We start from the raw sequence: 14,349 nt of genomic DNA on the forward strand, positions 1-14,349 counted from the left end.
TCACCTGCGCATTCACCAAATGGGTTGAATGTTTGCCAGCTCCTGATGACACGGCTAAGACTACAGCGATCCTCTTGCTGAATCACGTTTTTGCCCGCTTCGGTTTGCCCGCGAGGGTCGACTCGGACAGGGGTACCCATTTCACCTCTGACGTGATGAAACATCTTTGGGAACTGTTGGGTGTCAAGGCTAAGTTCCACATTAGCCACCGGCCCCAGTCCTCTGGCCAGGTCGAAAGGGTGTACCGCACGGTTATCAGCATGTTAAAAAAGTACGTGAAAGCTAACCACCGAGATTGGGATGTGAAACTTCCGTTGGTCCTCATGGCCATACGCGCTACCCCTCACAAGTCTACAGGTGTCTCCCCGTTTGAAATGATGACGGGTAGACAGATGACCCTACCGCTTCACCTGCTGTATCAACGACAGGTTCAGTCCGACACAGCCCCGGCGTGTACGAGCGGCCAATACTTGCAGGACCTGAGAAATCACCTGCTTGCAGCATTCTCGTTCGCACAGGCGTCTCTGGAAAAGTCAGCTGAAGGCAATAACAAATGATTGCAGCGCCTCCCGCTGTGTTTTCCTCATCTTGCTGACTCTGACCCTTTCATATCTGATCGTAGTGTAAGGTTATGAAGTTCATGGTTTTCAACTCCATACAGCTGCCCCCTGTGCACAATAACACAGTGTAGAAAAACCAAGGCCGGGTGTTCCTCAGACTGTTTACATTCCAGGAGAAGAGTCCGAAGGAGAAGAAGAAACTTTACTTAATCAAAGTACTTTATTTGTGATTAAAATTATTAAGCAAAACAGATGTTGATCAACAATAATCAAGTGAATGATCTGTGAAATAAATATGTCATGAATTATGTTTAATGAAAACAGGACTACGGCACAGACATACTGATCCTCATCTCCATAGAAACGCATGACACATTGTTCCAACCAATCAGAGCTTTCGGCTGCCGCAGGAGAATCTGGTGTTGACTTCAAGTGTCCAATCCACTTTACTGAAACTTATCAACAATTCAGAGATATAAAACAAGGCAACGCCATTTTTAAGGCAGTTCCATTTTGACTTCAGTTCTATTCACCGTCATCCTAAAGAAAAGCGCAGCCTGGCCAGATGTGTTTTCTTCTTTAAACTAAGAACTGTGAAACGGGATAATTTCGTCGTTTAACAACCAGACGACGTCCTTTCAAAATAAGAGCACCTGCTGACGCCGACGAACGGTACCGGGGTCGACCCTCCAGACGGGCTTTGAAACGTTGTGATCGCTGCACCGACAGCTCCAGCGTACATCCGAGGTCTCCAGACCTGGCATTTCCTGATCTACCTGGGAGACCCCCACTGGGTACGTACACGGCAAAATAGCGGCTCATGTCATCACTTTATAAGCCTCGTGATATCTAGTCATAACAAAGACGACCAGATTCATTGACGTCAGCCTAGAGAATCTGAACCAGACACACACACACACACACACACGCACCAACACAACATCCGAATCCATTTTCATCCATCACAGAGTAGTCCTGGTAGATTGTTTAGAATTTATAATTCAGAAATTAAAGATTCTCAAACGATCCCATCTCTCTCTCTTTTCTTGTCTCAAAGTCAATACAGAGTGTTTAATTAAACTCCCTGATGATAAAAACAGCCTATTCTTCTGTTTATAAAAAGTGAACTACTAACAGTGTATTAAAATACAACTTTAGATAGTTACATCACTTTGATTCCGTTACAGTAGTGTTTATTACTTTACTTGTTATTTTTCTTGCTTTGATGCTTTTCATTTTTTGTCTTGAGTCGTAATTGATGTAGCTTTCATGGATGATGGTGACTAGTTATGTAGGTGGATAAAATTCCTTATTTCTTTACTTATTTTTGTTTTCCTTATTTGGTTTTGTTTTGTTTTGTTGCTTCCCTTTGTTTGGTTATCCTATTCGGATAAACAGGAGGGAATGTTATGGAAAAATGTATGTTTATCAATTCTGATCATTGACTCAATCATCTGAATGTAAATGTATTGCTCTATGCCTCTTTGATCATGCTCACTCATTTAGACACACCCACACAAGCCACTCACACACACATTCTTGACTTCACACACACACACACACACACACACACACACACACACACACACACACACACACACACACACACACACACACACACACACACACACACACACACACACACACACACACGAACAGGAGTCTGAGAGCCTTCATTGCAAACCCAACGGGGCTGTGGAAGACCACCCTTGAGGCGAGTTGCACAAGTCTCCATCCAGTTGTCACTAAACAAAGATGGGTTAGCATGTGGAGTTCGTCAGTGGGGACGTTACTGTTGAAATTGTCGCATGCTGCTTGCATTCACGTTAAAGATGTTTGTGTCGTTCTTTGGGTAAGCAGATCCTTTAAGTATTAGGGCTGTCGCGGTAACCGCAAAAATGAAATATCGCAATATGAAGAAGCCCACCGCGCTGCATCATGGGCCACCGCGATTACTGAACTTGGTTCAACTCAATGATGCATGTTGAGAAGGATGGCTGCACTGGTATCAACACGAAACGTTACTTCGCTCCTTTGGGAGCACTTTGGTTTTCAGTACGTCAGCTGCTGCGCAGCCAGGGTCCTTGGCCGAGACAGAGCTGCCACCAGCGGCAAAAAAATAAATAAATAAACGCTCGGAGACCTGCTGAAGTCCCGGACAAGCACTGCTTCTGCAACCGTCCTGAAGAGAGTTTGAGCCGAGCTGGAGCTCACTCGCTACCTGCAGGAGGAATGCATCCACCCTAAAGAAACCCCCCTGACATGGTGGAGCAACAACCGGGAGAGATTCCCTTTGCTCGCCAGAGTCGCACGCAGGTACGTGTGCGTTAGTGCAACGAGCGCACCATCCGAGAGGGTTTTCAGTGTTGCTGGAAATGTTGCCACCCCTCTCAGATCCTCTCTCAAACCGTATATGTTTAACATGCTGGTTTTGCTTGTGGGCAACAAGGACGTGACCGAGCTATAAATCACCGTCATTCGTGTGTGAAAGTGAAATGATAGTGCGCGCGCCCCGGCACGCGCGCGCCCGGTACATGTAATTTTTTATGCTTGATTTTAAACAACTAAACAAAATGGGGACTTGTTTCTTATTTGTTAGATGCTGCAGCCAAATTTGCATTTAAAAGTTTAACCTCCTGAATTTTGTTGTTTTTAAGTTCAGTCGGACTCCGACTGTCGGAGAAACAAACGTTACTGCGATCTGTGTTGTTACTGCCCTTTGATCTGCATTCAGTAAAGTGTTATAAAAGAAGGCACGGCAATTTTTAACCTTTTTTAAATGTGTAAACATTATGTTTAGATAGTACTGCAATAAAAAAAAGGGCTGCAATAATATCGCACACTGCAATATTAAGCCACCCTGAATCACCGCAGGGGGAATTCCTCAACCGCGACAGCCCTATTAAGTATAGACTGTTTTCACGGGGAAGGAAAGAGAATATGACTGAGATCTGACCGGCTGATTTCCCCTTTTACATAAATGCCAACACTGGCCTCACATTTGAGCTAAGCATTACATCAACAACTGACACAAACTTTATTGTGCCGAGTCTCTTCTAGAGCTCTGCAAGCCTGTTTATAACTCTGACAGCATTATTGTGTGTTTTGTACTCAACTGGAGCCGTTAGTCACATTGCTGGCATTTGTAAACAGACTTCCAGGTGATTTTGTGGCTGTCAGGGTGCTTGCAAGACAGTCATGACTGATTTATCTTCTCTGCAGCAAGCATAACACAATTAATCCGGTAAGCAAATACAGATGAAGCTGTGCTCTCAGCTACTCTCAAACACACACACACACACACACACACACACACACACACACACACACACACACACACACACACACACACACACACACACACACACACACACACACACACACACACACACACACACACACACACACACACACACGGTCAGCACAGTTGTGTGGTTGAACCATGTGTTTGATGTGTGTTTGTGTGTGTGTTTGGATAACCCTTGCTTGCGTTTGTGTCGGTGCAGTCGTCTGTGTTTGCACATGTGCAAACAGTTCACCCATATGCATGCTCATTTTTGTGTGTGTGTCAGGGAGTGTCCAGCTCAGCGCTGACAGGCGTGTGCCACCTCATCATTCCAGCTGTCAGCGTGGTCGCCGTGCGGGAGAAGGCACGCCGCTAGTGAAGGACACTGGCTGGCTGCCGCTTAGGCCGAATCACTTCCTGTGAGTGCGCAGTGTGGAGGGAGATTTGGAGAAGTCCTATGTAGGACAAAAGAAGCCTGCAGCTACCCCCCCCCCTTCCACTGTCTGTAATGTTCCAAAAAAAAAAAAAAAATCCCACATCTGACTTGACTCATCGCTCATCTCCAGTGCAGAGAGAGAATGAGAGAGCCCCATGGATCAAAGACTAGATGTCACATCCCCCGCCCCTCCCTCAAATTCATCCAAAAATGACAGAGTAAAGTGTGTGTGTGTGTGTGTGTGTGTGTGTGTGTGTGTGTGCGTGTGTGTGTGTGTGGTAACAGAAGAGCTTGCCAAGCTCTTCAGCGTGTGTTTATGTACTTTGTCAGTCAGGAAAATGAGAAGTGTAGATCAAAAATGTCAGTGAAGAAGAGGAGATTTCTGGCAGCGCTGAGCATCATATTCCAGATTCTCTTCCTCCTCTTCTTCACTTCTGGACCAGCAGTCAAACCACTGACAGCTCCACGGCAGACGGAGAGCAGAGGAAAGATCTGAGCACAGAGAGAAGGAAGAAGAATGGAGGGATTGTGGTGGAAGACGTTTCTTGAATGCACACAAACTTTACAGCAGTCAAGGTCACTCATGGTTGTACGTGTGTGTGTGTGTGTGTGTGTGTGTGTGTGTGTGTGTGTGTGTGTGTGCAGATTCTTTCAGAGTACAAATTGGAATGAGGCCTCTGCAGTATTCTGGTGACATTAATGGAGGGCAGTGTGTGTGTGTGTGTGTGTGTGTGTGTGTGTGTGTGTGTGTGTGTGTGTGCCTGTCTCCAGCATTCAGTGGCCCTGCCACTCAGCAGTACATACACAGGGTTGACAGTTCCCGCTTAAAAGTGTCACTTGACATTACCCATAAAGCACTACCCGAGGGGGGGGGGGGGGGGGGGAGTTGTGTGAGCTGATGCTGCAGAGGAACAGCAACACACTCAGTATGATTTATGTTGCTTTTATATTTACTATGATCCGTTTTCTCTGTCTTTAATTAAACAGGCTTTTGGACCCGTCTCCTCCTGGATCTCAGCTTTAGACCTGAAGGTTCACATGATGAAAAATGAGTGAAACGTCTAAGCAGAGGCTGTTAAATGACAGCAGATACTGTTTATGTAAAAATGTTAAAAATCCTAGGAATATTCTAAACCAAATCAAAGTTATTATATCAACAACAGTAGCAACTGTTCACCCTGCCAGAGCTTCAGAACCATCCGTGCAAAACAAAATTGAGTTCAGTCAACAAAGTCCACAAACACTGATGATACCATGCATGTTTTTCCCTCTTTCGTTGATTGTGATCTTATACCAACCCTTTTCTCAAACTTTAACAATTACAACTGTAGCTTCATCATATTAGCTCCACTCCACTCCACAGCTCCCTCCATCAGCAGGGGCCGGACAGGCTACTCCTAAGTTGCAAGTGCATTATTGTGGCTACAATGGGCAGTGGGGTCTGGGTGACATTTCATTAACCATGTGAAGGGTCATTTTAGCACATACTGGCTCAAGAAAATGATTTAAAAATATGCAAAAGTTGCATATTATCTCTTTAACTTCAGTTATTACTATTTCATAATATTATGTTTGTCAGTGTGCTTCTGACTGAGCTTTCTCACAAATCCAGACATTATATCTGAGCTGTGGGGGTTCTATTTGAAACTAGAAGCCAAGCCAACTTTATTTATAAAGCACTTTTAATGGTCAATGGCCTGTATTTGACATAGCGCCTTCTAGAGTCCTGGGACCCTCCCAAGGCGCTTTACAACACAACCAGTCATTCACCCATTCACACACACATTCACACACACTGGTGGGAATGAGCTACGATGTAGCCACAGCTGCCCTGGGGCGCACTGACAGAGGCGAGGCTGCCGAGCACTGGCGCCACCGGTCCCTCCGACCACCACCAGCAGGCAACGTAGGTTAAGTGTCTTGCCCAAGGACACAACGACAGCGACAGACTGAGCGGGGCTCGAACCGGCAACCTTCCGAATTACGGGGCGAGCACTTAACTCCTGTGCCACCGTCGCCCAAAAAACAAAAACAAGCCCAAAAAACTTTAAAACAAGCAACACTGATCAAAGTGCTGAACATAAAAGTAACAAACAGAATTAAAGGTAAAAACACATTAAACAGTACCATGACTTCGACTTGGGTCAAAGGCCAAGCTAAAGAGAAGGGTCTTTAAAAGCGATTAAAAGAAGTAAAGAATAGTTTTGGCTAATCACAACTCCTAGTTAGAACAATATAGATCCATGGGAATGTTTTTGTCTATTGCTGCTTTTGTAGGTGAGCGTAAAGCCTAATTTATACTTCTCGATGTTTATCCCTCAGACTTCGTCGTCTCCTGTGGAGTGTTGCAAAGCAATCCCCAGCCAGGACAACAGAGTAGTGATGGGAACTCTGAACCAGTTCTCACGTCTTGGCTCACTAAAACGAACCGGCACTTCAGGCTCTCAAACAGCTCTTCACAGTTGCTTGTTTTTAAAATTAATTTATCACCAGAAATTATGTAAAATGTGTGTGAATTTATTGACCAATCCACAAACTTACATTAAATCAACTGTTTAATATTTAAAGGGACTCTAGGCAGTCTTGGCTTGTTTTTAGCACCTCTAGTGTCTGTTTAGTAGAACCAAAAGCAAAACGTATCTCCTCTCCGTGTAAAATGTCTCCCTAAAGCCGGGCGGACACTGTGCGCCTTTTTCACTCGTAGCACTCAGCTTCAGCTCAAACTGTACAACGCAGTAATCGGATGCGACCTGACTGCTCACACTGTACGTCTGGTAGCAACACGTCAGACCTAAAAAAATATGCTAAAAAAAAGCAGTTTTTACACAACACATCAGACTTTTTTGTCTTGTTTTGCCTGTTGTCCTTCAGGAGTGCTGCAGGAGGACACACAGGGATTTATGGGGGTTGGATGAGGAAAACAAAAAAAGAAAGTAAATCTGTGTTTTGTGATCAGTTTAATTTGACATGAACACGACAAACACACTTTCTTGACAGTCCTTGTCACTGTGTGTAAAAAAAACGTTTAGAAATAGAAACGAACAACGTGTGTTATTAGGGAAATAGCGGGAGAGTGGCGTTGATGCATGATTGCGCATGCACCGTGAGCGGTCTGGTACTTTTTGGGTTGCAGCCGCTCACTGCGCTGCTTCAACCCTCACGAGGAACGAGTAAAATATCAAACACTCCAGATGTCCGTGCGAGCTCACGATTGCTGATCGGTAGCTGGTCACGGGGTGTTAACCGCCTCTCGTAACCCCCTGTACACAACACGACGCTCAGCGCAAAACTCGCCCCGATCTAGTGGATTCTCGCACGAGTGGAAAATCGGCTCAAAAAAGTGAAAAAGTCGCACAGTGTACGCCTGGCTTAACTGTCATTAGTATCTAGATGTGACAGTGTGAGCGTCCTGTCACTGTATCCCGATTAATCATGTGCCCTGGCCACTTGGCCACGGGATATCACTTTGGCTGACTGGTTAGCGTGCATGGCTCTCACCCGGGGATCAAATCCCGCCCGGGCCCTTGTTTCTGCACCTTGCCACATACAGAAGGGATTCATCACTAAATCAAACATATCAGCTGTGTTCATGATCTAAAACATGCAAGAAATGTGCTGGAAGTGGACTGCAGCACCAGGTATGTCATCTAAAAAGCGGCCCACCACTCTGAAGTTGTAAGTGTGATATTCTGGCTACAGAGGGCGGTGGGTGCAGTGTGTACCACCACTCACTAGGGTGCACTGTGAGCCAACCCTGAGGTAAAAGTACTAAGTCTGCGGGAATGTGTCTGAAATCACGTACATGCAGCTATCCTTGACTGCTGCTACTCAGTTGTTGTTGTTCAGCTAATACAATGTTCACATTGTCGATCTGCATGCTATGCTACTGCATTCGCTTACGTGTTTGCTCATGCTGCTTAGCTTCAGCCTTAGCCCGCGCGGCTGCTTCACGCTGCCGTTAGCTTCTGCTCACTCAGCTTTTGTATTTCACCGCAGGGCTCCTTCATCCTTATCAATAAAGCCTTTAGACATTGAGGAGTGTATTTATTCAGTGTCATCTGAGTGACTTCATTAACCCTGTAAAGGCTCATTTTAGCACAAACTGGCTGTAAAGGCTCATTTTAGCACAAACTGGCTCAAGAAAATGATTTAAAAATGTGAAAATGTTGCATAATATCCCTTTAAATTACTTCTAACTATCCAACACTCAACAGAGTGCAACAAAACACATTTTAATAACAAAAATAAAGTCTAAGTAAAATATTTATATACATTTTTGCTGGTAAACAACTTAGAAAAGCTAAGATAATCACACAGTAACATCTGTTAAGCCTGTTTGAAAAGATACTTATGCTTTGCATAGTCCACACTTTCTTTTGATTTGTCAACAATGGTAAAATGTGTCAAAATCTGGCTGCATTTCCTGCTTTAACTCATGTCTTCACCTTTCTGCAGAGCTGTTTTTGTCTCCCCTTTCATACCCTCCTTCTCCTCCCGCTGCTCTGCAATTTTACACCAGTACCTGGCTCCTCCCTCCTCCTGCTTGCTGCAAACGTGGAGCAGAAGGCTCATCGAGAAGTTGACCAATCACGTGTGGCTTAAACATGGAAAGAGAGAAAGGGAGCGAGAAAGAAAAAAAAAACCTCAGACTCGGCTCCTGCGAGACGGGGCCTCTGATTGGTCACTATTTTGTTCGCGAATGACACATTGCTACAACGGAGGGCGTAGCGCAGTTTTGTGGTATCCTGTCATGTATCCGGTCCAAGGTAGTGCATTTACAATTGTATTTATCTTGTGTTTTTGGTATTTCAGTTGCTTTTTTAAACGGACAAATTTCAGGTTGTGGGGGTAGCAGCCTACAAGACTTCCCAGCAAACATTGGCCCGACGCTGACGTGGTGGCCACGTCCAAAAATGGTTGCGGTAGGACGACCCGAATTTGTAAAAAAAAATATAACAGAACAAGTCTTAAAAATCCATTCAGATACATTTGTACATGCCTACAGTTATATGTATAATTGTTATTTTGACAATTAGTTACGTGTAGTTCAACATAGCATCCCAGCAAATATTGGTCCGATGGCAACATCGTGTCCACGGCCAAAAATAGTCGCGGTAGGACGGTCCAAATAAAAAAAAAAAATTAACATAACATTTCCTAAAAATCCACTAAGATTTCTAGTTACATGTATAATTGTTACGTGTAATTCACGTCCAGAAAAGACGTCGGTTCAACTTTCATTTTGGAACTATTTTTCAACCATGACGGGACGTGTCGGCCCGACGTCTTTTCAACGTCAATTAAACGTCCAAATGTTTGCTGGATTCCCTCCCCCCATCCACTTGGGCCAGCTCCTTCAGGTGAATGCTAAAGGCTAGTTTATACTTCTCCGTCTGCGTCAGTATGGAGCCATTAATCGTCGTCCAACAGGGTCACAAGAACAAGCGGAGTACAGCCCACCTTTCTGAAGCCTAGTTTAAACTTCTCTGTCAGCAAGTTTGCACTCAGATGCAACAAGTCTTGACTGAGACATTTTCCTTTTCTACCTCTCCGTTGGTGTGTCATTGTTGCGAAGCGATTCTCTGCCGGGACAGCAGAGGGCACTTTTAACAGATATTAAAGGCTAGCTCATACCTCTCTCTGTGTCAGAACGGAGACACGCAACACCATTATCTGTCTTCACAATGGCTCTCCAACAAGTTCACAGGGACGGATGGAGTAGAGCCCATTTTTCTAAAGATCCATCATCGAGAGCCATGGAGAATGCATGTCTGTGATTGGTCAGGACATTGTTTCCTTTAACTTTGTCAACAGCACCACAATTCCCCCTCAAAAGAATAAAACAAGAGCCAAACATATCTAGTGACAGACACGGAGCAGATTGAAGAACGTCCGGCGGTAAAACTCCGAAAACATTAATGTTTAAACATCCATGAAGGATGGAGTACAAAGAGTACAAGTTCAAACTTTTTATTCATGTCAGGAAATGACAAGAAACGTGAGTTTAGAGGTGGACGACAAAACGTACATGCACTAGAGACGTGACTGCTGTGATGGCAGGATGTGCCAGAAAAGCTCTACCCCCTTTGCTGTCCTGGTCGTCTAACCAGATGCCCGAGCCACCTCAACTGATTCCTTTCAACGTGGAGGAGCAGCGGATCTACTCCGAGCCCCTCCCGAATGACCGAGCTTCTCACTCTATCTTTAAGGGAGAGCCCAGAGATGGAGCAAACACATTCTGTACCCACAATCTTGTTCTTTCTACCTAAAGCTCGTGACCATAGGTGAGGGTAGGAACGTAGATTGACCGGTAAAACGAGAGCCTCGTCTTCCGGCTCAGCTATTATTTATCTGTTTTTATTGCAACACAGGCCAGGTACAAGGGCCATATTTCACTGCTTGGAGCTTCATGCAGTGTTTCTATTTTCTATGAAGTGAATGTGAATGTGGACAAAAAGCTACAATTTCATTTTGTTGAAAGAAACCCTGGTACCTTCAGGTTTCTGTTCAGGTTTTAAGACCCAGTGTTTTCAACAAGGCAGCATTGTTTAAACTTGACTTTTGTGTTTTCCTGACTAGACTGAGGATGAAAAGATATGTTGCTGTGAGGATGCTTTTCGACACTTTTCAAGACCTATGAATAGATGCAGTAGGTGTGTGTTTTGCTGTCAGATCAAGCTGGCTTAGAGAAGTCAAGGGCCACATGTCAAAACACGTCTTTCAATCGGCCCAGGGGCACAGTAGCAACAGCCCCTGTTCCTCAGAAACCACCATCCTCCTCATCCTATTCAGTTCCTTTTCGAAGGCACAATCAGCTCTCTAAGCTCCATCTCCTGCCAAAACACGCTGCCATGACACACACATACATACACACACACACACACACACGAGCATACATGCACCATGTAGCAGAAAGAGCATAAACTTTATGTTGCAACGTGAGATCAGTGACGATAATTATCTCAGTGCTGAAGTTCCTTTTGCTTGGAGACATCTGCTTTTATGAGCCGCGTGGGCTTGTGTGCTGCACGCAGCAGATTCTGTGATAGATTAGCATCATTTAGTCATTGTCCTTTATACTTCAGTGGGTAAATTTAATTGTGTTTTGAGTTTGAGTTTGCATCATTTTCTGTGTTGGGCTCTCATTTATTCTTTCTAATTGTGATGCATTACATCTGCTCCCATACATCCAGGAAATGGCTAGTTTGTTTACTTTACTTGAGCCTGTCTCAGCTGTTGTAAGGCAGAGAGATGGTGTACCGCTACCACATGGACAACACACACAAATCCACCCATCTGACCCTTGACAAATATAGATTTTGTTAAACCTAAAATCAAACCCAACCCTAACCGCTGGTAACTGTTCTGATCTGAGAAAGGGCATCATTGTAAACGTAGCTGCAGGTGAGCGCACCACCAAGCCTTCCAGCATTTCATAAATGAGCGTACGTACATCTTCTGACTCGTTAATTTGAGCAGGATTATGCAGATAAACAGAAAATGACTGAATTTCACTGCTGACTTGTGGCCTCTGCTTCTGAGCTCTGCGTTTTCTTCATTTCTAAGAAGACATGATGCATCTGTAGTAAAGTCATACCCGCCTATGGCCCCTTCAAACTACAGTCATGTTTAATTTTCTGCACTAAAATACCAGCAAATGCACACTGGCAGACACCTAGAGGGCAGAGAACAACGTGAAATAATGACTTCCATTTATTCTTCAGACTCCCTCACTTTGTCTTTGGAGTTCTCTCCCAGGTCTAGCTTGGCAACACATGTCAGCCCTTGAGGCAGAAACACCGCAGCTGTCACTAGATGCCAGATTTCCTCCTGTTTGGGGAAAGGAAGCGATTGCTTCTCATTATTTATACCCAGATGATCTTCAGTCCTGGATGTTGAGACAGCCGTTACATGTATATCACTACTCTGGTCCCTGTAAAAGAAAACAGATTTGATGCTGTGGACCTAGGTGGTGACGTTTATGCTGCTTTCTTTCCTTTTACGGGAGGTGGTCGTACATCACCACAGGTCGGCCAGGATCAGCCGTATTCAGAAGTTTAGGAAGGAAAACTTTACCAGTAAACCCAAAACCTTTTTACTTTTACTTTATAAAAAATAAGTATTTAAACTTCCTTCATGACAGACAGAGAGACTGGGACTCACTAACTGAGATAAAAGTGATGGACAGCACGCTAAGTGGATATTTTACTCCAGTTTAACTGTGTTGGTACAGGGAGGATTAGAATATGACACAGATCTGCCTGCTAGGCCTTAAACCACTGACTGACAAATGTCTGATGTCTGAATGAGGCTCTACCAATGGAAGTCAGATCAGTCAGTCAGGCTGAGTTTAACAACATGGGCTGACGTTGTCGGCTATGAATTTTGCATGAGCCTTTGACTGAAATGCTGCAGTTTCCCATCAACAAGGTGGCTTGTGATGGAGATCAGTCCAAGCACCACCTCACCATCGAGTCAGACGGGTCAGCTCTGGGAGAAAACACAGCTGACAGTTCCCTAGAACCATCTTTATTCATCAGCTGTCACAGATGACATCATCATGAACTGTCCTCTGTCTGTCAGTAGGTGCTCATGTGTCACACAAGCCAGATGTGACACTAAAGTAAGAGCAGTTTTAGGCTGAGCAGCAGCTAAAGTGAATTTCTGTCATGACCCACAATGCGGGTGAAAAATTGAAGCAATCCCGGAAGTGAAATAAATTGCAGTTCCACCCACCCTCATCCGCTGGGGGCTGGTGTCAGAAGCGAGCAAATCCTCATTGACTCCCATGTTAAAAATACCAATTACACAGCAGAAATAAACATGTTTACAGCCTGGTTCTGTCTGCTGCGCGGGCTGCCGGCTTGTGGAGCTCTGGATGGAAACCGATGTTTTCCACCCGTTCTCCCCTCCCTGCAGCTCGGCGCATCTCTGTCTGATCGCGGCTTCTGTCTGCTGCGCGGGCTGCCGGCTTGTGGAGCTCTGGGATGGAAACCTTTCCACCCGGTTCTCCCCAGCAGCAGCTCTGCGCATCTCAGATCGCAGCGGCGCTTGTCTGCTGTGCGGCTGCCGGCTTGTGGAGGTCTCGGAGACCTCTGTGTTCCACCCGGTTTTACCCAGCGGTCAGCCCGGCGTATTTCTGACTCAGAAGCTCTGGTGTTAACTCCGGTTGTAGCTAGGTTGCTACCTCCCTTAGCTTAGCTCCCACCTCCGCGTTAGCTTTGGGTTAGCTTCAGATTAGCTTGTAGCTAGTTCGACCGGGTGTCGTCAGTTGATCCCAGCCTTACAGCCCCACCCTCAGCTCCACCTCTCTTCCCTTTTGTGGAATTGTCTGGGCTTGACGGAACTTGTGACACGGTCAAAATGGCGGTGGTGGCCACCTCCCATTTTAGCTCAAAAACTTATTATTGAAGTCTATGGAAACCCATTGTCCAATATTTATATGTCGATGGTCTTGACTTGGTTGTTAGGACCCAAGGGGGGCTTGGTTATTTGTCCTGTGTGTCTCTGTGTTGCCCTGCGATGAACTGGTGTGTCCCGCCTGTATGCCTGTACTGCTGGAGATAGGCACCAGCCCCCCGTGACCCTGTGTGGGTAAGTGGGTATTGAAAATGGATAGATGGATGGATGACCCAAGGGGTCAAGTAAACCAGCAGTAGGCATCATGTACCGTCTTAAACAGAGACAAGCAGCTACAACAAGAGGGCTGTAAAAGGAAAGGGAACACGCACTGAACTGAGGAGAGTCCCAACCCTACCTCCCCACCTAGTGGACACTTATGTTGTGTAATGAGGGTAACTCTGAAGTGCCTTTTTCCCCTCCCCCTTACTCTTTCCTCATATAAACTCTCTTGATCTATTACGGTAGCGCGACTCAGGTTGCGAATGACCACAGTCACCAACCAATTCTTGTCATGTGTCAATGTATATAAATCTGATTTCTGAATTGTGTGTACTGAAACTCTAATTTCCCTCTGGGATTAATAAAGTATTTTTGAATTGAATTGAATTGAACCCAGATCTAGGCATGCATGGGACGACAGTTATGGATTACTGACCAGGTGAGTT

Source organism: Nothobranchius furzeri, chromosome 17, assembly GCF_043380555.1.
Source record: "Nothobranchius furzeri strain GRZ-AD chromosome 17, NfurGRZ-RIMD1, whole genome shotgun sequence".
Taxonomy (NCBI): Eukaryota; Metazoa; Chordata; class Actinopteri; order Cyprinodontiformes; family Nothobranchiidae; genus Nothobranchius; species Nothobranchius furzeri.